Below are 26,974 nucleotides of genomic sequence, written 5' to 3'. Positions count from 1 at the left end.
GCAGCAGGGCAAGTTTCAGCACAGACTGTATAAAGCCAGATGGAAGCCTGGGTCATTACTCACAGGGCTAGCCCATGCTGAGGGTCACAATGTCGGGGCTTCAGTGCTCCGGTACCTGAGTTAGCTAGATGAAAGGTATCTCAGGTAGGCCTGCTCATGCTTCAGTCATATCCTGTGACTGCAATATAAACATACCCTTTGTGTGCCTCCCAGCATGGGTGGACAGACTTTGTTAGCGCACTAAAAATAGCAGTATGGACTTGCGGCACCAGGGCAGGCTCCAGCTAGCCACCCAAGTCCAAACCCACCTGACCCCTGGGATCTGAGCTTGGGTGAGTAGCTAGAGTCTCCACTGGAGCTGCAATGGCCATGTGGCTATTTTTAGTATGGTAGCTTGAGCAAAACTAATGTGCGTCTTTCTAGCCATGCTGGAAGTCATGTTCCCAGAAGCGGTGTAGACATGACTTCTCCAAGCATACAAAGAAAGCCTGGGTTGGAGCAGGGGATTAAATCCAGCTCTTATATGGTAGGCTAGAACCTTAATGAACATATTTATCTTTAGAGAGACAAGGTGGGTGAGGTAATATCTTTTATTGAATCAACGTCTATCAGTGAGAGATACAAACTTTGGAGCTTAACCAGAGCTCTTCTTCAAGTCCTGTGTAAGCTCGAAGGCTTGTCTCTCTCACCAACAGAAGTTGGTCCACCTTGTATGTCTAATATCCTGGGACCAACACGGCTACAACACTGCATACATAAATTTATCTTTTTTATTTGGGCATTTATTTCATGGGTAAATTTGTTGGTCTTTAAGGTGCCACCTGACTCCTCATTGTTTTTGTGGGTACAGACTAACACGGCTACCCCTGTGATATTTATCTTTGTTTATTTAGCTTGTTGAGAACCTTTTGAGGAGGACAAAGCTAACCGGAATTCAACTATAGCTCACAATGAGGGTGCTAGCTCTGCCTTACCTACATGAGATGTTCATTACCGCAAATTATGGTACCTAACTTTTAAAGTACAGCTAACAAGCAATTCATTGAGTATACTGATTTATTTCCATATGCTCCATTGTTGATAATAGCCTGCAGGATGACATATACTTGACTGCTATAAAATCCAGGTTAGGAAAATGTACTTGATAAGTAATGATTCTTATCAGTGTGTAGCAGGGCGGGACTCACCACTGCGACAACTCCTGCTGGTCGTCCAGGAAATTAGCATTTCCAGCCTCAGGAGTGCCCTCTGCAGGCTGGTGTCACGCTTGCTGCTGGGCCCAAGCCCCTCCTGGACCCCCGTGCTCCTTTCACGTTGGGGTGCTGCCCCTGAGCAGTACCCCCACAGATCTGGGTCTCCCCTCCCCGGGGAACTCCACCCTCTATCCCCACCTCGCCTCAGTCTGTGGCCACTGCCCAGTCATCAACTAGCCCCCATTCCCTGGGGCAGACTGCAGTGTAAATGCCACTCATCACAGGCAAGGGGGGTTGGGACCTGCTGCCTCTGCCTACCCGTGGGCTGCCCCCTGCAACCCCAGTACCCTTTTTGGCCTTACACTAGGCCTGCAGCCTGTGTGGTTTCCAGGCCGGCGCTCTCCAGCTTCTCAGGCCCTCCCCCAGCTCTGCTCCACCTTAGGTACCCAGGTACGCTCCCCAGCAGCCAGGCCCTTCTCCCTCTAGAGAGGGAGAGGGAGAGGGAGAGTGTTTCTGCTCCTGGCCCACTGCTCTCTTATAAGGGTCAGCTGGGCCCTGACTGGGGCATGGCCCCAGTTGTGCCTTTTTCCCCAATCAGCCTGGGAGCTGCTTGCCCCCAGCCACAGCCCACTCCTGGGCTGATTTCAAGCCCTTCAGGGCAGGAGCAGGTGACCACCCCGCTACACAGTGCAACTGCAACCAACTATTTATAGACAGGTTGTTGCATGCACAGTCATTCTTTTATCTATCTATTTATCTACGGTGAAAGCTGTGTTATCCGTCACTTTATCAACTGCAAAGCTCTATTAACCGGCCTTTCTGATCTCTCCCAATAGAAATCTTCAGTCTAGTAACCGGGACTAGTTTACTGCCCAGGAGGTTATGCAATTGCACATCCTGCACTCTACTTTTATGCAAAAGAGGCAGAAGACAAGGCAGCAGGCTGATATCAGGAATTTATCCAAAAAAGCAGCTTCCAGGGTGTGTCATAGGGTCATTACAGATTCAGCCCAATCTCCTACACCTTCTACATCTACAATGATAATTGATGATAATGATGACCCTGAGGCCCTGCAAGATCCTGAAGTGCCTTCTGAATCATCAAGGAAAGGTTAAATTACATTCAGTATTGTTTTAGTGCTAAGTGTATTTTTAGCAATCTTGGTGTACGCCATGTGCTGCCCATAATGATATGTAGTGTCATAAGATAACCTACTGAAAAGTTTGGGGGCCACTGATCTATCGATCGATCTATCTATCTTAGTATAGTGTCACAAAGATTTGCATTTCCTGTATAATGTGTCTTCATTAAAACTGATCTTCACTGTGGTATCTGTAGCTATATTGAATGGCGGAAGGATTAGATGCAGCAGGTGGCCAGAGTTCACACTACCATATGAAGCAAGATATACCTAAAGGGATTAGGGATCCCTTCTTTCTGTTTGAGTTATATAGAGAGACCAGCTGGGTGAGGTAATATCTTTCATTGGACAGACTTCTGTTGGTGAGAGAGACAAGCTTCCAAGTTTACCCAAAGCTCTTTTTCAGGTCCGGGAAAGATACTCAGAGGTTGCCTCAGTAAGGGGCCGCAATGGTGCGTTCTTGCTATGGGGATTTTGAGCACAGAGTTACCATATTACCATATTACCAGAGTTACGCCACCCCGCCCCAACTCCACCCCTTCCCCGCCCCTATTCCAACTCCTTCCCCAAAGTCCCTGCCCCAACTCCACCCCCTCCCTGCCCCATTGGACTTCTTCCCCAAATCCCTGCCCCGGCCCCGCCTCCTCCCCTGAGCATGCCTCATTCCCCTTCCTCCCCCCTCCCTCCCAGCCGCGTGAAACAGCTGTTTCGTGGCACAAGCGCTGGGAGCAAGGGGGAAAAAGCAGGCACTCTCTTGAGTGATCAACATTCACTTTCTTTCTCAAATGATTAACATTCACTCTCTTTCTTGAATGATCAACTCTTCTTTGGGGAAAAATAATAATGGCAAAATCCCGGACTTTTTTAGATATTTAAAAATTCCTCCCGGATGGCGATTTAAGAACCAAAAATCCGGACATGTCTGGGCAGATACGGACGTATGGTAACCCTATTCTAGCAGGGCTCACTCCAGGGCTGTGTGCAGGCAATGTCCCAGTGTAGCGAGGAGCAGTGGCCTCCCTCGGAGATTGACGAGGGGGACGGCCATGCACTCTTAGACACTGAGAGAATCCTTTCTGCTCCAGTCTTAGCCCCAACATTGACACTACAATTTTCTAGCCCCACAGCCCAAACCCCGCACACCTGAGTCAGCTGACCTGGGCCAGCCATGGGTGTTTTATTGCAGTGTAGACATACCCTTTGAGACCTGTCAGCCAGTTTTTAATCCATTTAATGTGTGCCGTTTTGATTTGTATCATTCTAGTTTCTTCTTGCATCCTCAAAGGGTACACTTACAGGCAGGAGGGGGATCAATGGGGGCTCTCTCAGCTGGCCGAGGTGCGGTGAGCCGGCACTCTGGGCATGAGGCACAGAAGTCTGCTATGTCTCGGTAGACCCCTGGCCAAAAGAACGGGGCTAAAATCTGGGCTAGCGTCCTTTCCCTTCCAAGGTGCACAGCCGTGGGTATGGCATGGGAGAGTCACATAACCCGCTTCCGGTACAGTCGGGGCACCAAGAGCTGATGTCAAACCTCTTTGATCAGTTGGTCTTTCTCTGTGTGGTACAGACGGTCATCTTGAATCTCATAGCATGGGAACCGTCATGCTTGGTGGGGTTCAACAGTCTCCCCTAGTCTCCTACACCGCCACCTAGTCGTATGACTGACTCAGGGTGTTGTCATCCTGTTGCTCCTCCACAAAGTCAGAGAGGTGAGTCAGAATCTCCTATTCGGGTAATGGGGGGAGCTCCCCTCCTGGCTGGGATGGGGCCTGGTTGGCCTGGGTTGATGCTGAGGACTGGGAAGTCCCTTCACCAGGGTCAGCAACCTCCCCCACCCCCACAAGGGTTGCAGCTGCAGGCCAGCCGGTGGCCAGAGGCAGGGGCCCTTGACCAGGTTGGCTAACAATTCCCCAAAATAGTTCCATTCCCTGCCTAAAATAACTGACTAGGCCAGTGTCATGGCCAGACCAACCATCAGGGGCTCTTCATGTCTCCCCACCATTAAAGTCACTTCTGTGGGGGGGTAGGCCCTCACGTCCCCGTGCATGCACTGTAACATGATGGTGCCCTGGGTTGGGCCAGGATTAGGCACCATGTACTTTGTACCAGGATCTGGGCACACCTGAATCTACTAGTCCCATTACTTCTCTCCCATTTAACAGCAGCAGGATGGTCAGTTTTGCTGGTTTCCCAGGGCGTGCTCATGCTCGCGGAGTCCAGACCTTCCCAAAGCTACATTCCATGTACAGACATTCTCCGGACCAGTGCCCAGAATGGCCACACATGAAACACCAGTCCTGATCTTGGGTGGCGCAAGGGGTTTCCTGCCTGAGTACCCGATTGCTCTGGTCACAACGGGTCTCCCCAAGTTCTGGGCCAAGCAAGGACCCTGGCTGGGCCTCTGGTGGACCTGTGGTCTCCCGAGCTGGGTTGGGAAGCCCTGGCACCTCTGGATCCTTGAGCCCTCGGGAGCTCTGATAGGGAGGGAGGAGGCTGACATTCCTCACGATCCTGGTATCCGTTGGGTGGTACCATCCTTTAGGGGCATGGGGCTCTTGGTTCTAGCTGACCCCGAAGGGAATCATCATGGGGGACTTTCTGGCTAGGTAGTTCTCCATGAGCTGGATGGCATCTGTCGTGGTGTCAGGGTGATGCCACAACATCCACTCTCTTCCCCCAGGGGGTAGGATCTGGACAAACTGCTCTAGCAGGACCTGTTCAGTGACCTGCGCCCCCATCTTTGCTTCTGGTTTGAGCCATTTCCAGAATGAGCTGTGAAGCTTCCAGGCAACAAGCAGGGTCGGGCTCCCAGTGGGTACCGCTCCTCCTGGAAGCATTGCTGGAATGTTTCCTCTGAGATATCTAGGGTGTTGCGGATCGCTGCCTTAACTTGGGCATAGTCCTGAATGGTGGTGGGGTCTAACACATGGTATGTGGTCTGCAGTACCCTGGTTAAATACGGGGCCAGCACTGCAACCCATTAGTCTGAGGGCCACTGGGTTACTGCCACCCACTTGAAAGTCTCTAAGAAAGCCTCAGGATCATCGTCGGGCCCCATTTTGGCAAGCCTGATAGGGGCGGGGCTAGGCAGCTCGGTTGGAGCAGCGGGTCGCAAAATGGATGCAACCTGTTGGGCCAGCTACTGCTGCTGCTGTTGGGCTGCCAATTTGGGAACTAACTGCTACTGCTGCATGGCCATCTGCTGCAGGAGTTGTTGGTGTTGCTGTTGATGGTGGGTGTTTTGCTAGGTCACCCGTTTCAGCAGCTGTTTCATTCAAGGGTTTGTCCTTGGGACTTTTTTTTTTTTAAATTCCCTTCAGCAGGGACTAGATCGGTGCCTGCATTCTCCACCATTTGTAATAGGGCCTTCAGTGGCTGGACTGCCTAGTGGCTAGATCGTTGGTTGGGGGGCTGTAGGAGGACCTGACCTCTCCTTTTCCCTCAGGTCCTGGCCCGGGGTCCTGTGTCACTCAAACCCCTAAACAGGGGAGATGGATCTTTCTCCCATCCATGTTTTCCTGAGCTGCTCCCTATGCAAGCCATTTTAGTTTGGGGTGTGGCCCCTCTAGTCCAGTTTTCAGGCAGTTTGGGCTTATCTGCAGGTTCCCCTTGGCAGGGGAAGACTTACTTGCCTCCAGTGGCTGCGTTGGCAGGCTGGTTGCCGGTCTGTGCCTTTAGGAAGGTATACAGAGAGCTCCTGCCTCTTCACCAGTCAGCCCCTGACTGAGCCAGGCTCTCTTCTTTTCTCCCCCCTCCAGGCCTGGCATTGGCTGCAGGTATAACGCAGTGGGACTAGGTGAGCCCACAGGTTTTCTTTGACCCCTGCTGTACCCAGCAGCAATCTTTCTGTTCCTTCACACCCTTCTTTAATTCTTTATTAATAGAGTTCTGTATCAGCCACTCCATTAATATTTCCCAGATCAATGTCAGGCTGACAGGCCTACAGTTACCCAAGTGATCCCATTTACTCTTTTTAAAGCACCCTTTTAGTCTTCTGGAATTTTTCCATTGTTTCAAGAGTTATAGAAAATCACCATTAATGGTCTAATGAGCTCCTCAGCCAACTCTTTTAAATCTCTTGGATGTAAGTTTTCCAGACCTGTTGATTGAAAACTACCTAACTTTAGTAGCTGCTCTTTAACATCTTCACAAGATACTATTGGAAAGTTTCATCATCATATGATATGATGACAGTATCTGGTTTTTCCTAATATAGAACAGAAATATTTATTGAACGTCTGTCTTTTCTGCACTATTATTGAGAATTCTGCTATTTCCATCTAGTAATGGGCTAATATCATTATTAGGATTCTTTTAGTTCCTAATACTTAAAAACATCTTATTGTTCTTAATTCTGCTATTTACCTTATCAATTTTCTATAATTTCTAACTTTTAATTTATGTCCATTACTATCAACTTTCCATTTCTTCTATTCATTATATATTATTTTCTTCTTTTTATATCTGCCTTCCCTTCCCCTCAGAGCCATGGCCCATGTTGTTGTTGGTTTTTTAAACCAACGTGACCTTTTTCATTGATTGTGGAGTTTCAGACACCTGGTAAAGTTTTCTTAAACAGTTCCCAATTATCATTTAGACTATTCCGTTTAAATTCTTCCTTCCAGGTAATTTATTTATGGTGCCTTTGTAGCCGTAGGAGACCAGGGTGAGGCCCAGCAGTGCCATTTGGAAGATCACACTGACAGCAAATGCCTGGGCCTCATTGTCAGAGGTATCGACACAGGCGAGCTTGAGCAGGGCCGGCACCTCACAGACGAAGTGGTCAAGCCAGTTCTGTCCGCACTGGGGCAGCCACACGGTCAGGCTGGTCTGAAGGATGGAGTTGCTGAAGCTGTTCAGCCAGATGGTGGCCGCCATCTGCAGGCTGAGGCGGCAGCTCATGACGATAGTGTAGCGCAGCAGGTGGCAGATGGCGACGTAGCAGTCATCGGCCATGATGGCCAACAGGATACACTCAGTGCCAGCCAGCGAGAGGGAGATGTAGCGCTGCGCCACATAGCCGGCCCAGGTGATGAACTTGTAAATTCACCAGCATCTGAGGAACGGTGCTGGTGGTGTAGCAAAGATCCAGGAAGGAGAGGTTGCTAAGGAAGAAATACATAGGGGTGTGGAGACTGGGTTACAGCCACAAGACAATGATGATGGCCAGGTTCCCCACCAGGTTCAGGACGTACAAGACCAGGAAGACCACAAAAAGCAACATCTTCAGGCATGGCTGGTCAGAGACCCCCAATAGGATAAACTCCCACTGGGACCTTCCGTTCCCTCTTTCCTGCTGCAGGGAGAAGGGACAAAGATAAGGCTGAAAGGTGCCCCAATAGCCATACACAGGAGGGTCACATTCAAGGGCAGCCCCATTTGCTCTGAATAAACCATGCCCACTTGTGACTTTATAATAGTCAGTCTGGGCCAGTTGGGTGGCAGGTCAGATCCTTCTGCCAGGGAATGGCTTCATCGCAGAAAAGTGGTTCTGTGGCACTTAGTGACAAAGGAGGATCCATATGCCAGGGAATCAAAGTGTCCTAGAAAATTGGATCTGTGGCAGTTCGTGGGATCAATAGGATATATTGCCAATAAATAGATTTGTCATTGAAAATGGATGCTTAGATTGTAAGGTCTTTGGGACATAAGGCGTTTTATTAATTATTATTATTATTCTGTATTTATACAGATCCTAGTTGTGACTGGGGCTCCTAACTATGACTCTAGTTTTATTCTTATCCTTAATAATATGTCACAAAATTAAATCAGAATGGATCTGTGGCAATTGATGGCAGTCATAGGATACTGTAACAGGGCCCTCCACCTCCCAAAATCCCCCTCATGACAAGGGTTGGCTCTGTGGTGCTTTGCCTCTCTTTCTCCTCTTCAGGAGCCCTTAAGAAATCCACACAGTCTTTCTCATGGCTAACACCAGCCCTGCCTGGGGCTCATTTAATAACAGAAACAGTTCAGAAGAACCCTCCAAGTCCCAAAAGAAAGTTCATCACAACAACTCAAAAGTTCATATTCAGCTTTGGGGTCTTCTACCACACCCGGGCTCTTCTTCCATCCTGGTAAGCACTTCATAAAGCCACCACTTCCAGCCCTTCCGAGCTAGAGCTCAACTTCTGGCTCTGGCTTCCAGGCCCCATCCCTTCTCCCAGTCAGGGTCCCCTGTAAGGGCCTCCTGCTCAATGCTGCTCTTCTCTGCCACAGCTTCCACCTCCTGTTCCCTTCCCCTCTGGCTCTTTATCAGGAACTCCTGTCCCCTGTCAGGCCTCGTCAAGGCTGTTAATGAGCCAAAGGTGAGTGGGAGTAGTTCCCTCATAAAGGGCTCAGTCCACCCTGTGGCACATCTGGATGCCAAGAAACAGAGTTGAGAGATAAGGTAAACGAGATAATATCGTTTATTGGACCAACTTATGTGGATGGAAGGGACAAACTTTCGAGCTTCACAGAACTCTGGAGAGGGTAACCAGAGTGTTCAAGTTAAATACAAGACAGGACAGATGGTTAAGCACATTGCAGAAAACCACTTAAAATGAAGTGGGCAATAAACACAAAGTGGGAAATTAACACCTCTGCAGTTGTCAGACAATGAAAGGTTAGTAGGCAGCAGGGTGTGTCACAAGTTGTTGTAATGGGCCATAAAACCAGAGTCTCTGTTAAGTGCAGGGTTTTCAGTGTCCAGAAGATTTATGAATTTAAATTCTTCAGTGTCATCTTTTGAAGGTGTTGTGCAGCTTTCTTTTGAAGCCTCCAATATAAGTTGGTCCAATAAAAGAGATTACCTCACCTACTTTGCATTGCTCAGATCCTGGGACCAGCCTGACTACAATAATACTTCAAACAAGTTGTCATGGTAAAGTGCAGCTGTGGCAGTTCTAGGATATGTATGTCAGAGAATAGGCAATGAGACAATCTACCCATAACAGAAATTTCTTCCTCAGTGCAGACAGTTAGAGGCTGACTTATACCCTGAATCATGGGAACATATATTCTTTAAACATTTGAATCCTCGATAGTGTATATGATGAGGTCATTTCAACATGCAATGCCCTTCTCAGAAACTTCAAAGAAAAACACTTTTAACTCAAATTGTAACCTTAACTCTGACCTTTACAATAATTTACAAATTTTGTATCTGTTAGAAAATTTTTGAATAACTCTTATTGTTATGCTTATACAAAGTACACGAGATTTTTTATAGGGGAGAAGGCAACATGCCACATTTATTGAGAATAAAGCATATGCTTTTCAGTTACACACACACACCATGCACACAGTCCTGCCAGTCCATGTTTGTAGTTACCAGTCCAGAGTCTGGATCAATCTAGTCACCAGCCAGATTGGTCACAGAGGAGAGCCAGGCTCTGTCGGTCACGATCCGATGCTCCTGGAGTCGTGGCAAGACGAACCCAAAGCCCCATGGCAAAGCATCCTGTTCTTATAGTTCTTTTTTCTCCGTTGAAGTCTGTGGATTTTTCTGTGTCAGTTTATGACCAGTTTTCAGAGTAACAGCCGTCTTAGTCTGTATTCGCAAAAAGAAAAGGAGTACTTGTGGCACCTTAGAGACTAACCAATTTATTTGAGCGTAAGCTTTCGTGAGCTACAGCTCACTTCATCGGATGCATACTGTGGAAAATACAGAAGATGTTTTTATACACACAAACCATGAAAAAATGGGTGTTTATCACTACAAAAGGTTTTCTCTTCCCCACCCTACTCTCCTGCTGGTAATAGCTTATCTAAAGTGATCACTCTCCTTATAATGTGTATGATAATCAAGGTGGGCCATTTCCAGCACAAATCCAGGTTTTTCTCCCCTCCCCCCCCCCCCTCCACTGTTCCTCAGATGTTCTTGTTAAACCCTGGATTTGTGCTGGAAATGGCCCACCTTGATTATCATACACATTATAAGGAGAGTGATCACTTTAGATAAGCTATTACCAACAGGAGAGTGGGTTGTTGGGGGGTTTCTGCAACTGATTAGTTCCCCAGGTCTGCTCAGTAAAACATTATAAGCATTGGCAATTCTTAAGTGGTAATTTTTTGCAGGAGGATGTATGTCAGAAGCCCTATGACCAAACCCCAAATTTGAACTTCTAACTGCACTCTGTCCCTGATGTGGCATGGCAAATTACAGGGTAATCTACCTATTTGTTTCCATTTTAGATCACTTTGAAAAACTGGCTGATAAACAGAAATCTATTGACCTATCTATCTACAATCTATGGCTGAAAGGAGTTAATTATATGGAGAGAATGAAATAATGTAATGTGTGTCGGTTGTTTAAATGATTATCTTAATGATTATTACTATTAATTAATTAATAATATAATATATTATGCATTAAGAAAGTTATGGACAAATTGGAGAGAGTCCAGAGGACATCAACAAAAACTATCAAAGGGTTAGAAAACATGACCTATGAGGAAAGGCTGAAAGAACTGGGCATGTTTAGTCTAGAGGACAAAAGGCTGAAGGGGGACCTGGAAACAGTGTTCAAATGTGTGAAAAGTTGTTACAAAGAGGATGGTGATCAGTGGTTCTCCATGTCCACACAGGGTGGGACATGAAGTAATGGGCTTAGCCTGTATTAAAGGAGATTCAGGTTAGCTATTAAGAAAACCTTCTAAGGGAAAGTCTAAACTTAAAATGCTGCATTGGCTCAGCTGCTCTAAGCCTATTGGAGAGAGCTTTGAAAACCAATAACTCGCTTGTCAATACTATCATGACGAAATGTGTGTAGCAACAGTCTACATAAAATAATAAACATAAGCTGAAATTAGGTCTGAAATGCATTTACCAAACAAGTCTGGGTAAAGCAGTTTCTTGAACACAAAGGAGTCTAGCCAGGTATCATCAAAGTTGATGGGCAACCACCTATCAAGTGGGCAGTCTTAGGCCAGGAAGTGGGGAAGGAACAACCCTATCTGCATTTAAACAAACAACAGCCTGGCACATTTTTCACCATGAGACTCCTTGTCTCTGTCCTCACAGCAGGAATGTACTTCATCTAGGCATAATCCTCAATAAAATTCATTTCAAAGGGGGACTGGACAATAAAAGTGAGGGGCAGAAACACCCCAAAGTATCTTTCCCTATTCATCTCTCTCTCTTTCCCCTAAGAAGACAAAAGAAACAGCCTTTGGACTTTGGGAGCAGATTTTGGCCTGAGAATTGGCTCAGCAATGTTACTGGGAGCATGTGGTAAGGGATTTCACCTTGAGCCAAGTCTGCTTTGCTAAGGTTTAGTACTAGGAAGCGATTTATCTTTATTTCTCTTGTAACCAGTCTGACTTTAATACCTTACACTTGTACTCACTTAAAATCTCTCTCTTTGTAGTGAAATAAAGGTGTTTTATTTCATAATCCAAACTGATCCATTACTGCATTTAAACTGAATTGTATGAGTAACTCCATTTGAAGTAGCAAACTGTTGGATATTGCTCCCCTCACAGGACAGCAGACCTAAAATATCTGAACTGTCCATGAGAGGGCTGGGCAGTGCAGAACAAACATCTTGTGGGGGGTAGGGAGGGAATTTTGGACTAGGAATGTGTTGTGGTCACCCTGTTAACCAGGAACTCAGATCTTGCCTATGGTTAACTGGATGTGCTCTAGGTTCCACACCTCAGAGTTCCCACCCAGCAGACTCGTTCCCCCAGTCCCTATCTATCAATGAAAAGAAAACTAACTATAAAGCAAACTGGTTTATTAAACAGTGACTCAAACAGGAAACAGTAACTTATAGGACCCCCGGCAAAACAATACACAAAGGGCATACAGGTACAGGTTGGCACAACAAATTGACATATAGTCAAGGTCCCAAACCCTGAGGACAAAGGTGAATTTACTACAGGTAAGGTACAGAGGTACACAGCATACTACACCAGGTTCAGAGGAATGGACCCACGATAGAGGACATCACGGATGGAATACATGGCTCAGCAATGTTACTGGGAGCATGTGGTAAGGGATTTCACCTTGAGCCAAGTCTGCTTTGCTAAGGTTTAGTACTAGGAAGCGATTTATCTTTATTTCTCTTGTAACCAATCTGACTTTAATACCTTATACTTGTACTCACTTAAAATCTCTCTCTTTGTAGTGAAATAAAGGTGTTTTATTCCGTAATCCAAACTGATCCATTCCTGCATTTAAACTGAATTGTGTGAGTAACTCCATTTAAAGTCACAAACTGTTGCATATTGCTCCCCTCACAGGGGCAACAGACCAAAAATATCTGAACTGTCCAGGAGAGGGCTGGGCAGTGCAGAACACACATCTTGGAGGTGGGGGGGTGGAATTCTGGACGAGGAATGTGTTGGGATCACCCCACAAGTAGTAACCAGGGCTGGTAGAAGCCAGAATGTGGCTGGTGTTTGCGGACAAGCTGCTGGGGTAAGAGTTGCTGGACCAGGTTGTGGCTATGCACAGACACACAGGGTGTGACCCACATGCTTGGAGGCTGCTTGTGAGCGACCCATATTGGACTCTAAAACAGGAAAACATTTGGAGGCAGGCAAGGTTGCAGTGCAGGGGTGACACAACTCCTCGCTACTCTGGATTGCACCCCGGAATGCCATACCATCCTGGGAGTTTGTTAAGAACAGGTGGGACAAATACTGATCAGGTATGGTCTTGGTAATCTTATTCCTGTCTCAATATGGGGGTATGGACCATATGACCTCTGGAGGTACCCTCTAGTCTTACATGTCTATGATTCTATGACTCTACTGCCACTGTTGACATGAATCTATTATTTGTATGTACTTCTCTGTGCAACTGACAGGGACCACAGTCTAAGCATGCAGGAAGGGAATAAAATAATCCCTGCACCACTAATAATATTTCAGACCTTGATCCTACCAGCACTTAGAGCTGGGGTTTCCAAAGGAGCTTTAAGGAATGATGCACCCAAATCCAGCTGATTTTCAGAGGGATTATGGGTTCAGATAGGGCTAAATATGCAGATAGGCACCAAGTAGGATTTTCTTACTCCCACTGATTCCAATAGGAGTTAGGCCCATAGCACCCATCTGCATCTGTAGCCACCTAAATCCCTTTATAAATTTGGCCTATGCTGCCTACATGCCTTAATCTCCTTTATCCAAACCACATCCAATTGATGTCAGCAGGACTGCCTGTGGGCTTAGGTTAAGCACATGCATAAATCTTTGCAGGATCAGGGCCTCTCAAGGGACAACAGGTTTACACAGCACTTTACAAACACAGGATCCAGTCCTGAAGACGCGTACCCAGGTGATTAACTACTCACCTGTGGAAAGTTATCCCTACATAAATTTGTGGGTTATGGACCCTGGATAAGACAGATTCCAACCCTAACCAAATCTACCAATCTATGATAGTTGTCTGGTCCCCAGCACCGCAGTATCTGAGCACCTAACAATCTCTAATGGCCCACTTCCCAGCTCCTGAACCCTCCCCAGTAATAAGCACAGTGATCATGAACGAGTGGTGGAAAAAACCCCGGGCTCACGTCCATTCATCTCCGGCTGTGCTCTCTTCAGATCCCTCCTGCCTATGTTGGATCATATTAAAGAAGCTCTGTATTAAAATCACAAATGAGTTTGATTCCCCATAGCTTAAATACCAGAGTATTACTAATTAAGAGGTCTCTTGGGTTTTGGTCTCTTGGTTTTACTGTTTCTCTCCCTCTCTGTGTGAAACTTGCAAGCTGCTAATTGTATTAGTACATCCTAAGACAGAGTCTGTTCTCAAAGCAATACTTTGCAACAACAACTATTGGCACAGAGAGAGACTCAAAGTGATACTTTGTAACAACAGAAACAACACACAGAGACTCCCCGCCCTTTTTTGTATTTATCTCTCGCAGAGTGGAGACAACCAGAGGACCCCCGGAGGGCAGAGTGGAATCCACCCAGCAGCCTCAAGGATGGGAGAAACAAAGAACAAGATAACATCTGGCAGCACGGAGCCGTCAGGAATGTGTTATCTGCTGATTGATTCAGCAACAGCATGATGAAGCAATTCTCATAGACTGGCATAGGAATAAATTCCTATTAAAATGGATTCTAGAAACTGAAAACTTTGGGGTCTGATTCTGCAAACCAACTTCCAGGACCATCAGATGAGCATCTGACAAGGCCCTGCTCCCTCCTCATGTGCAGGCCACCTGGCCAGTGGCTTGGCATGAGCAACTCTAAGGCTGGTAACTATGATAACAACCTTGCAGAACCTGTGTGTGTGTGTGTGTATGAATGAACGTGTGAATAAATATGAAATTGAATGGAATGTTATAGCTATAACTAACTGCTTACTATGATTCTTTCTGTGTTCACAGTAAATGTGGCATTTTGCCTTATTCCCTTTAATAAGATCCTGCTGATATTTATTTTATTGGTATAACACCTGAACAGCTCCAGACAGTTCAGATGTTCCAATGCCCGAGGGCCTGGGACGAAGCAGCCCCGAGCTGTGGATCTGAATGTCTAAATGTCTACAGTACTCGCTGGATCGGCGGGCAGCGATCGATCCAGCAGGGATCAATTTATCGCATCTAGTCTAGATGCGATAAATCGACCCCCAAGCGCTCTCCCATTGACTCCTGTACTCCACCGCCGCGAGAGGCGTAGGCGGAGTTGATGGGGGAGTGGCAGCAGTCGACTCACCGCGGTGAAGACACCACAGTGAGTCGATCTAAGTACGTCGACTTCAGCTACCTTATTCACGTAGCTGAAGTTGTGTAACTTAGATCGATCCCCACCCCGCTAGTGTAGACCAGGGTCTCTGGGTCTACACTAAGAGTCTCCATGGTCAGGGGTGTCTGGGCTCAGGGAGACCAGCTAACTTTGCGCCCTGCTGTTTGGCGGCACCATCTGCATCTGGCTCTGGAAACCCTGAGACTGTAGGTGTTGCCCCACACTCTTCTGGGGCCCTGGAGTGTGTCTCAAAAGGAGGGGAATGGAGAAAACTGGATGTTCAGAGCCAGTGTCACATGGTCACAGAATACCCCTCATCCCAGAGACCTAGCCCGCTTGGTGTGTGAGTGAAGTATCTGGGGACAGGTTGCCCCATGCTGGAAGGGATACCCTGCGCCTCTCAACTGGCAGGGTCTCCTAGAAGCCCAGAGTCCACAGTAATGGAATAAATAAAATCCCAGAGATGGGGAGGAGACAGAGAGAGATGGTTATAGGGAGAGGGATGGAGAGAGAGTGGATGGATGAGAAAGAGAGGAAGAGAGAGGTGAATTGTTAGGACAGAAAGAAAGGCAGAGAGAAGGATGGATAAAAACAGCAATAAAGAGAGGATAGATCAGAGAGATGGATGGGTAGCAGGATGGAAGGAGGGAGAGGTAGATGGATAGAAGGATACAGAGGGAGAGAAAGAGAGATGGATGAGCAGATGGATAGCGAGTGGGGGAGAGATGCAGAGAGATGGATAGAAGTACAATGGATGGCTGGAAGAATGGATGGAAGGAGGTAGGATCCCCAGCCTGTATCCCTGATCCCCATCCTACCCCAGACCTGGGGTCTCTGGGCTCCTGAGAATGGTATCACACTATACCTGGGCTTCCCCAGCTCTGAAGAACAGCTGAGAAGGGCCCAGTGTCTCTGTGACTGTAGGAAGCTGCTCCTTGCACGGCTCACGATAGTTGTCCCTGACTGCATAGGGCCATGGTTGTGGGGGAGGGAGCAGACTGCGCCCTTATGGATGTCAAAGCGGGGTGGGGGGGAGGGGCTGTGCCTCCCTGAAGCCTCCCCAAGGAGCTGGGACTCAGCTGCAGAGGTTTGTGGAGCCCCAGGGTCCCCCACACACCAAATTGGCCACAAGTCTCCTGCAGCTACTACAGGACAGGCCCATCAAGAAAAATAACAGATCACCACTGGCCATCACATACAGCCCCCAGCTAAAACCTCTCCTGCGCATCATCAATGATCTACAACCTATACTGGAAAATGATCCCCCACTCTCACAGGCCTTGGGAGGCAGTCCAGTCCTTGCTTACAGACAGGCCCCCAACCTGAAGCAAATACTCACCAGCAACTACACACCACACCACAGAAATACTAACCCAAGGACCAATCCCTGTAACAAATCCCGTTGCCTTCTCTGTCCCCCATATCTACTCTAGCGACACCATCATAGGACCCAACCACACCAGCCACACCATCAGGGGCTCATTCACCTGCACATCTACTAATATGGTAGATGCCATCATGTGCCAGCAATGCCCCTCTGCCATGGACATTGGCCAAACCAGACAGTCTCTACGTAAAAGCATAAATGGACACAGGTCAGACATCAGGAACGGTAACATACAAAAGTCAGCAGGAGAACACTTCAATCTCCCTGGACATTCAATAACAGATTTAAAAGTAGCCATTCTTCAATAAAAAAAACTTCAAAAACAGACTTCAAAGAGAAACTGCAGAGCTACAATTCATTTGCAAACTTAACACTGGGCTTGAACAGGGACTAGGAATGGCTGCCTCACTACAAAAGCAATTTTCCCTCTCTTGGTATTGACACCTCCTCATCAATTATTGGGAGTGGACCACATCCATCTTGTCTGAATTGGCCTTCAACATTGGTTCTCCACTTGTAACATAACTCCCTTCTCTTCATGTGCTAATATATATTTACACCTGTATCTGTAATTTTCACTCCATGCATCTGAGGAAGTGGGTTTTTTACCCACAAAAGCTTATACTCAAATAAATCTGTTAGTCTTTAAGGTGCCACTAGACTCCTCATTGTTTTTATATGGTCAGTGACTTGGGCACAGGGTGCATGGGGGACTGGCCAGTGATCTGGGGCAGGGGAATGTGGGGTACAGGAGTAACTGGAAAATGATCTGGAGCAGGAGGGTACGGGGTACTGGAGTAACTGTCGAGTGATCTGGGACAGAGGTGTATGGGGTACTGAACTAGCTGGCCAGTGATCTGGGGCAGGGGTGTATGGGGTACTGGACTAGCTGGCCAGTGATCTGGGGCAGGGGAGTATGTGGTACCGTAGTAACTGGACAATAATCTGGGGCAGAGGTGTGTGGGGTACTGGAGTAACTGGCCTGTGATCTGAGGCAGGGGTGTATGGGATACTGAAGTCACTGTCGAGTGATCTGGGTCAGAGGTGTGTGGGCACTGGAGTAACTGACCAGTGATCTGGGGCAGGGGTGTATTGGGTTGTCAAGGTTCCTTCCCCACTCTGAACTCTAGGGTACAGATGTGGGGACCTGCATGAAAGACTCCCTAAGCTTATTCTTACCAGCTTAGGTTAAAAACATCCCCAAGGTATAAACTTTGCCTTGTCCTTGAACCGTATGCTGCCACCATCAAGCGTGTTAAACAAAGAACAGGGAAAGAGCCCACTTGGAGATGTCTTCCCCCAAAATATCTCCCCAAGACCTTCACCCCCTCTCCTGGGGAAGGCTTGATAAAAATCCTCACCAATTTGTACAGGTGAACACAGACCCAAACCCTTGGATCTTAAGAAGAATGAAAAATCAATCAGGTTCTTAAAAGAAGAATTTTAATTAAAGAAAAGGTAAAAGAATCACCTCTGTAAAATCAGGATAGTAAATACCTTAGAGGGTAATCAGATTCAAAACATAGAGAATCCCTCCAGGCAAAACCTTAAGTTACAAAAAGACACAAAAACAGGAATATACATTCTATCCAGCACAGCTTATTTTAACCAGCCATTAAACAAAAGGAAATCTAATGCATTTCTGGCTAGATTACTTACTAACTTAACAGGAGTTGTAAGGCTGCATTCCTGATATGTTCCCTGGCAAAACCATCACACAGACAGACAAACTCTTTGTTCCACCCCGCTCTCCAGATTTGAAAGTATCTTGTCCCCTCATTGGTCATTTTGGTCAGGTGCCAACGAGGTTATCTTAGCTCCTTAACCCTTTACAGGTGAAAGGGTTTTGCCTCTGGCCAGGAGGGATTTTATAGGACTGTATATAGAAAGGTGGTTACCCTTCCCTTCATATTTATGACAGGGGTACTGGAGTACCTGACCAGTGATCTGGGGCAGAGGTGTATGGGCTTCTGGAGTCACTGTTCAGTGATCTGCGGCAGGGGGGTATGGGGTACTGAACTAGCTGGCCACTGATCTGTGGCAGGGGGTATGGGGTTCTGGAGTAACTGGCCAGTTATTTGTCTGGCACAGGCATTGGGCAGAACACTTCCCTGATGGTTCATTTCTGTGATCTCGGTCAAGTCTCTCTCCTTTTTGTCCCAGCCCTTAGCTGGTGAGCCCTTGACTCTCCAGTGTGTCACCTCAACGAGTTCCATGGCAGCTCTGTGCAGAGAGTCCCAATCCCTGCCTGCAACAGAGAAAGCTCTGGGAGCCGCCTGGTTCCGCGTGCCTCCTGAGGGGTTAGGGCCCTCTGGGAGCAGGGTGCTGTTGCCCCAGGTCTCTTCATTAGGCGTCGGGACGCAGCGCAGCAGGCACTGTTAGCACATTGGCTTCCGCTCATGTCTGGGGAAATCTGTGTCTCATTAAAGATGCTTGCTATCTGTGACACAATCTTGATGATCTTACAGCGGAGCCAGACAGGCCACTGACATTTTTTTCCGTGCCAGACAGAAGTGAATCGAAGTGTTTCAAGAGGAACCCAGGTTGAGGGGACCAGATGAGACATGTCTATATCCTAGTATACTGTTCCATTTAGGTGTCTGTGCTGCGCAAATAACTGGCCACTTTCCAGACTTAAAAATAAATTAAGTGACTACCTGTCTGTCTAGATCAGAGGTTCCCAAACTTTAACAACTCGCAAACCCCTTTCAAGAAAATATCAAATCTCACAAATCCTCCCCTAAAACTGAATATTTCCAGGGATTTTCTCCCTTACCTGAGCATAAATTATAGAAGCAGTGATCTTTCAAATAATTTGGGTTTTTTATAACATGCTTATTATACACTATTTATTATTACATTATTATTTATCATTACATTATTAATTTTATTACATTCTGAAAACTGCAACACTCTTCCAAGATTTCACTTTTGTAACTCATATCACTTCGATTAAGCCTCCCACATGTTTCATCAAGGAGAACCAGACGTGAAACAGCATGAAGGTATTTAAGAAGCCAATTCAAATAAAGAGTTCCTCCCACAAGCATTCAGATCTTGAGCAGTCCAGGCAAACAACACACAACTACAATAAAGCTTAAACTCATTCTTCCGCATTTGGTTTTCAGATGTGCAAACGAGGAAAATGCTTTCTTGCATAAGTATGTTGTTGAAAATGGTAACAAAACTATAGGAGCTTTTTCGGCCAGCAGGGGGTACTCGTTTCTTAAACTCAGCCAAAGGGTGATTAATGACAGACTTCTGAAATTCCTTTTCATTTCATAATCACAGGAGATCTCAATCAATTTCTCTTTTTCCTCAGTGCTCAATATCTGCGTTGAGAAAGTGGTATCATCAAAAGGGTTGCGAATCCAGCCATCATCCCCTGACATAGCTGAAAAGTATTGCCTCAAAGTTTTGCGAAGTCCTTTTGGCATGCAGTTATATTGGTTTTAGTGCACTGATCCAACCGAAGTTTATGTTCTGCCAGGAAGTCATGGTCACGGGGCTCGGGCTGCTGGCCCCCGCACCCAGAGTCCCTAGGGACAGCTCTGTCCACCATTACAGAATTTTTTCTGAGAACCCCCTGATACGTTTTGCAAACCTGAGTCTGATTCTGTATTTGGTTTTCAGATGTTCATACAAGGAAAAGGCTTTCTTGTATAAGTATGGTGTTGCAAATGGTAGCAAAACCATACTAGCTGTAGGCTAATATGAGGGGGAAAGGCGTCCAGGAGAGCTGGCTGTATTTCAAAGAAGCCTTATTGAGGGTACAGGAACAAACGATCCCGATGTGCAGAAAGAACAGCAAGTACGGCAGGCGACCAGCCTGGTTTAACAGTGAAATGTTCAGTGAGCCTAAGCTCAAAAAGGAAGCTTACAAGAAGGGGAAATTTGGACAGATGACTAGGGAGGAGAATAAAAATATTGCTTGAGCATGCAGGGGTGTAATCAGGAAGGCCAAGGCACAATTGGAGTTGCAGCTAGCAATGGATGTGAAGGGTAACAAGAAGGATTTCTACAAGTATGTTAGCAACAACAAGAAAGTCAGGGAAAATGTGGACCCCTTACTGAATGGGGAAGGCAACCTAGTGAGAGATGATGTGGAAAAAGCTGAAGTGCTCAATGCTTTTTTTGCCTCGGTCTCCACAGGCAAGGTCAGCTCCCAGACTGCTGCACTGGGCAACACAGTATGGGGAGGAGGTGAGCAGCCCTCAGTGGTGAAAGAACAAGTTAAGGACTATTTAGAAAAGCTGGACATGCACAAGTCCACGGGTCCAGATCTAATGCATCCAAGGATGCTGAGGGAGTTGGCTGATGTGATTTCAGGGCCATTGACCATTATCTTTGAAAATTCATGGGAATCGGAGGAGGTCCCGGATGATAGGAAAAAGGCAAATATAGTGCCCATCTTTAAAAAAGGGAAGAAAGGGAACCCAGGGAACTACAGACCGGTCAGCTTCACTTCAGTCCCTGGCAAAATCATGGAGCAGGTCCTCAAGGAATCTATTTTGAAGCACTTGGAGGAGAGGAAGGTGATCAGGAACAGTCAACGTGGATTCGCTAAGGGCAAGTCATGCCTGACCAACCTGATTGCCTTCTATCATCAGATAACTGGCTCTGTGGATATGGGGAAAGCGGTGGATGTGATATATCTTGACTTTAGCAAAGCTTTTGATACAGTCCCCCACAGTATTCTTGCCAGCAAGTTAAAGAAGTATGGATTGGATGAATGGATGATAAGATGGATGGAAAGCTGGCTAGATTGTCAGGCTTATTGGGTAGTGATCAGCAGCTCGATGTCTAGTTGGCAGCCAGTATCAAGCGGAGTGCCCCAGGGGTCGGTCCTGTGGCCCGTTTCATTCAATATTTTTATTAATGAACTGGATGATGGATTGAATTGCATCCTCGGGAAGTTCACAGATATTACTAAGCTAAGGGGAGAGGTAGATACGCTGAAGGGTAAGGATAGGGTCCAGCATGACCTAGACAAATTGGAGGATTGGGCCAAAAGAAATCTGATGAGGTTCAAGAACGACAAGTGCAGAGTCCTGCACTTCGGAAGGAAGAATCCCATGCACCACTACAGGCTGGGGACCGACTGGCTAAGCAGCAGTTCTGCAGAAAAGGACCTGGGGATTACAGTGGATGAGAAGCTGGATATAAGTCAGCAGTGTGCCCTTGTTGCCAAGAAGGCCAGCATCATATTGGGCTTTATTAGTAGGAGCATTGCCAGCAGATCGAGGGAAGTGATTACTCCCCTCTATTCAGCACTAGTGAGGCCACACCTGGAGTACTGTGTCCAGTTTTGGTCCCCCACTACAGAAGGGATGTGGACAAATTGGAGAGAGTCCAGCGGAGGGCAACAAAAATTATTAGTGGGCTGGGGCACATGACTTACGAAGAGAGGCTGAGGGAACTGGGGTTATTTAGGCTGCAGAAGAGAAGAGTGAGGGGGGATTTGATAGCAGCCTTCAACTACCTGAAGGGAGGTCCCAAAGAGGATGGAGCTAGGCTGTTCTCAGTGGTGGCAGATGACAGAACAAGAAGTAATGGTCTCAAGTTGCAGTGGGGGAGGTCTAGGTTGGATATTAGTGTTAGGGGCTTATTCCTTCACCCACTCACTTCCCTGGTCCTTCTCGCATGAACAGAGAGCAACAATACCTGAAGTCCAAAAGTGCAAACAATTCGATGTTTATTGGGGTGAACTTCCAGCAAGCAATGATTCCAATTTCCTTCCTTAGTGTCCCCCTTCCCAGCTCTGACACCACAGAGCCTGGTATGTGTCCCTGTTCCCATTCCCTATTCCCATTCTCCCCCCGCCCTTAGCAAAACATTATTTCAATTCCCCCACCCCCATTTCCTGTTCCCATTCCGCCCCCACACAGACTTCCTGATTGACTGCAGACTATATAGTAAAACTTGAGTTCTGCTTAACTATACCTTAACCAATCATTTTACTGAAATTTAACTAACCAATCCCACCACCTTAATTGGTTTACACCCAACAAAATTAATTATACAGCAGACAGAAACAATCACAGAACCAGACAGAGGTTATACAGACAAACAATAGGGAAGTGGAGACTACGATGATAGAACAACAAAGAAATGAGGATTTCACCCCCCTGCTATTGATAAGTGAGTTCTTGCCAGACAGGATGCTGTCAAACTAAGTTTCCTTTTACATCTTCTAGGCACTTCCCTTTCTCTGGAGGTGATAGGCATTATCAGGACAGCATTGTATTCCTAACAGCCCAATAGCACCTTATTTCAATGTGACTAGGTTGGAAAGTGAGGAGGTGACCGTTCGCTTCCCAGCTTATGGCTGCCTCTGCTGCTTAGCCAGAGGCCTTAGCCTTAGCACAGGGCCTCAGACTGTCACAGTGAGAAAAGGCCTTATCCAGTCAGACAGTGATTTTGATTCTCTCTTTCATACTTCTATAACTAGCCAAGTGATAAGAATACACCTAAATTCTTAAAGTATAGGCTTTTGCAGACAGGCCTGAATATCTATATCCTAACAATTAGGAAACACGGTTTCATTAGGATGGGGGTGAAGCACTGGAATAGGTTACCTAGGGAGGTGGTGAAATCTCCATTCTTAGAAGTTTTTAAGGCCTGGCTTGACAAAGCCCTGGCTGGGATGATTTAGTTGGTGCTAGTCCTGCTTTGAGCAGGGGATTGGACTAGATGACCTCCTGAGGTCTCTTCCAACCATAATATTCTATGTTTCTATGAACCCGCAAGGGTTCACGAACTCCAGTTTGGGAACCACTGGTTTAGATCCTAATGCTATCTATCTATCTATCTCTTAATGCACCAACTTCTCGATGTAGCTAGACAGCTTGTGTCTCTCACCAACAGAAGTTGGTCCAATAAAAGATATTACTTCACCCACTTCCTCCCTCTGAAATCTCGGCATGGAGGTGCTGACTCCGTGGGTGCTCCGGGTTGGAACACCCATGAAAAAAATATTGGGAGCTCAATGTGGCATTACTGCCCATATTCTTCATAGTAATATTATTATGACATGAGTATGGCATAGCCATGATGTATTTTGTGCAGGATAAGGCATGTGAGATATCTTTGGAAAGGTTATGATTTACTGAATATGATTATCCTACTTGTAAGCATATATCGTTTTGGTATCTGAAGTTAGGAAGATTGTCTATGCATCTATTACAAGTGTGTTTACACCTGCGGAAAATCCACTAGACAGAATGCCATAAGTCTAGATGGCTGGCTGGGGGAAGGGCCATTAGGGAGAATAATAGGTCTTAAAAGATGCTAATCTCCCACTGGTAAGCCTTTCTGGGGATTCTGGAAACAGCAAGGATGTGGTGGCCCTACAGGGACATGTGACCAAGTAACCTGGCGCTGGACCCATGATAATACTCGTATTTTTCCACTGACCGGGTGTGGGAATCAAACTGGGAGACAAAGGGTTCCTGCCATATGTTAAAGCTATTTAAGGCAGGTGAGTGACATCATCATAGTTCGTTCTTCACTGATTCGCCGCCCAAGAAAGGTGACTGCTGGAAAACCTGGAGAAACAAAAAGACTGAACTAGGGGAGTAAGGCTGAACCTAGGCTAGAGGGTTGTCTAGCCTGTGAAAGGAATAACTGGGGTTTTAAGCTGCAAGCAAGTGTAGCTTGCCTTCAGGAATCTCTGCAATCTGCCTAAACAACATGTAGGGTGTGAATTTGCTATACATATTGTGACAAAGCTCTGTCCCTGTCTCCTTGGGTCCCGCATTTTCTGGTGGATTTCGCTAGCCTCAGAGGCTCACTGTGACCCTCCACGTAACCCTCCTCTCTCTAGAGACAAGGGTCACAGTCTACTGAGCCATTTTCATCATAAACCAGTGAGGGCCTCCTTCCTTGTGCCTGATATGGTGTGTACTGCTCAGTCTCTCCAACAGCGCAACTTCCTCCCACAGCTCCTGACATCCGCACCCACCTGACTAACTGGGAGGCTTTTAACTAGTTTCAGCCAGTCCCTGATGGGCTTCAGGTGTCCCAATCAACCTAGCGTTCTCCCTGACTTCTGGAAAGTTCTTAATTGGCCCCAGGTGTCTTAATTGACCTGGAGCAGCTGCCATTTAACTTATCCTGGTACCAGGGATTTGTTTAGCCTGGAGCTAATATATCTATCTCCCACTACTTTTCTATAGCCATCTGGCCTTGCCCCATCACAATATCCAATTTCTTTACTATATTAAGCTTAGATTGCGTGTTTGTTTTATTTGCTAGGTAATCTGCTCACCTTGCTGACCAATACTGTCTCATTGTTACTTTGTGCTCCCACATCTGTCTGTATCTATCTGTTGTCTCTTGTCTTATACTTAGATTGTCAGCTCCTTTGGGCAGCAACTGTCTCTTTGTTCTGTGTTTGTTCAGCGCCTGGCACAGTGGGGACCTGGTTTATGACTGGGCACCTCGGCGCTGTCAGCTTAACATAAATAATAAATAACAATACTGTGTGTGGAGATAAGTGATTACACTCACAGAGCTCTGGGCCCTCTAGTTACCAAGCTGGCCAGTAAATGTTGTAGGAAGACTTTACTGAAGTGAGGGATATTTGGGCAGGAATTCCCTGTCTGCTCCACTCATATAACTCATGGACCAATGCCATCTTGAGCAGGGCACTCAAATGATAGAGAACAGAGATGGGTAGGAAAGCGTGTTCACATCTTGTGAAATTGTTTGACATTTTAAACCTTTCCCGATCTGGAATCAGCACAAAAAGTTGAAATCTTGAAAATTTGCGTGAACCAAAAATGTATAAAAAAAATTAGTTTGGGTCGATTGAAATGTTTTGTTTAATGTTTAATTTCCTAAATGAAAAGTTGTTTCGAACCAGAAAGATGGAAATTTCCATTTACTAAACGTCAAAATGGGAGGTTTCCACAATTTTGAAACTTTTTTACTTTTCTCAAAAAATATTGACACCCCCCCACCCAAAATTGTCGGGTTAGATGAATCAGCATATTCTGACAAGAAAATCTTGAGTTGAAAAATTCCCAACCAGCTGTAATGGAGGGTCCACATGGACCAAGATGAAAGCCACCTACCGCTCTACTGGTAGAGAAACACTCAGCTCTACAGACTGTGTCTGTTTCAAGGCATCCCGCCGCTGGGGTTGCCATTTCATTAGCTGCTGTTACATGTACAAACTGTGTATTTGGTGTATGGTCGGCTCCTTATCCTTCAAATATTTTTGAAAATGGAACTCGGTTTTAGTGGTGATTTCTGAGCCAGTATCAAACAAACAGCTGATCTTCACCTCGGCCACAAGTACTTCAGCAGTTAGTCTCCAAATGCTCACTCACACAAGTCCATAGATATGCTGGCACTGTCCGAGATCCTATCAGCACTGTATGCAGACTGATTTTCCACCAAGGTCAGGCCTAGGAATCCTTCTGCCACAACTTGGCCTTCTACTGTAGATGGGCCACTCATTCCTGATGCCCCTTTGGTTTTGAGTACCTGGGGCTCTGGTCTTCTTCTCAGTGGACATTCTCAGCTAGTACGCCCTGGCCTTTCACAAGTGTAGTAAATGTACCTTCCCTGGATATCCTTCAGCGGGGATCTTCGGGATCCTTTGGCGTACAAGGGGAGATTTTACCTTTCATCACCTCAGTCATCACTTTCAGCATCACCCCCTGTTTGCTGGCCAGTTTCTGGACAGCTTCTTTTAAACTTTCCAGTGTTACCTGTGTTTGGGGAAAAGCCTTTTCCCCAGTAGCTGCATTACCTAGGCCTCCACTCTGTGTACAGGGGTTGAGCTTGGCCATCTCCTCCACAGGATCTTGCTCTAATTCAGGCCATGTAATGGCAGCTGGCAGGAGTTCATGGAAATTCTTACTGGGCTCTTATTTAAACCTCTTCTTCATCTCACAGTGGAGGGAATCATCCCGGAGCCCCAGCACTAACTACGCTTTCAGGACGATATCAATGTCTGGAACTTGTTGTCGGTCCCAGCACTTCACCTGGCTCATTCTCTCCTGGAGCTCATATGAGTAGGCCCAAATGGTCCCACCTGGATTCTGTGTCAGCTCATAGAATTCCTTAAGTCTGGTTCCAATGGGCACTTTGTCTCCATACACCTCTAAGAGAAGCTGAAATGTCTTCTCTACATCTGGCTTGTCAGCTGTTGCCATGAACTTCACTGTCGATCTGGCCTGGACTTTGAGATACTCTTCCACAAAATCCACATGATCTTCTTCAGGTACTCTCAACACCCATACAGCTGCCTTCACTAACTTAATCCAGTCTTCGATTGTGATGTCCAACAGTTTTGTTCAGAAGGCACTGAACTCATATATCTTCCTGTCTCATGGAGCAGGGCCTGGATCTCAGCTACAGCAGGGACTGATTCTCACTGTGTATGCACCACCAAGCACAATGGGGCTCTGATCTCAGCTGGGGCAGGGACTGCCTCTCGCTGTGTGTCTGGGCAGCGCTTGGTACAGCCCTGAACTCAGTTGCAGACTCTTTGCTGCCACAATAGAAAGCAATAGGAATCATCCCTTTGGGCAGGAGAACAGGAATTGTTCC

General features: G+C 46.5%; 1 pseudogene; it reads right to left on the bottom strand.

The window, feature by feature from the left end:
- Positions 1 to 6,928: 6,928 nt before the first annotated feature.
- On the bottom strand, positions 6,929 to 26,577 carry LOC141998872 (olfactory receptor 2G3-like; annotated as a pseudogene).
- Between the last annotated feature and the right edge of the window lie 397 nt (positions 26,578 to 26,974).

Source organism: Natator depressus, chromosome 14, assembly GCF_965152275.1.
Source record: "Natator depressus isolate rNatDep1 chromosome 14, rNatDep2.hap1, whole genome shotgun sequence".
NCBI lineage: Eukaryota > Metazoa > Chordata > Testudines > Cheloniidae > Natator > Natator depressus.
The sequence above is the reverse complement of the archived record's forward strand: the minus strand, read 5'-3'. Positions and strand labels throughout refer to the sequence as shown.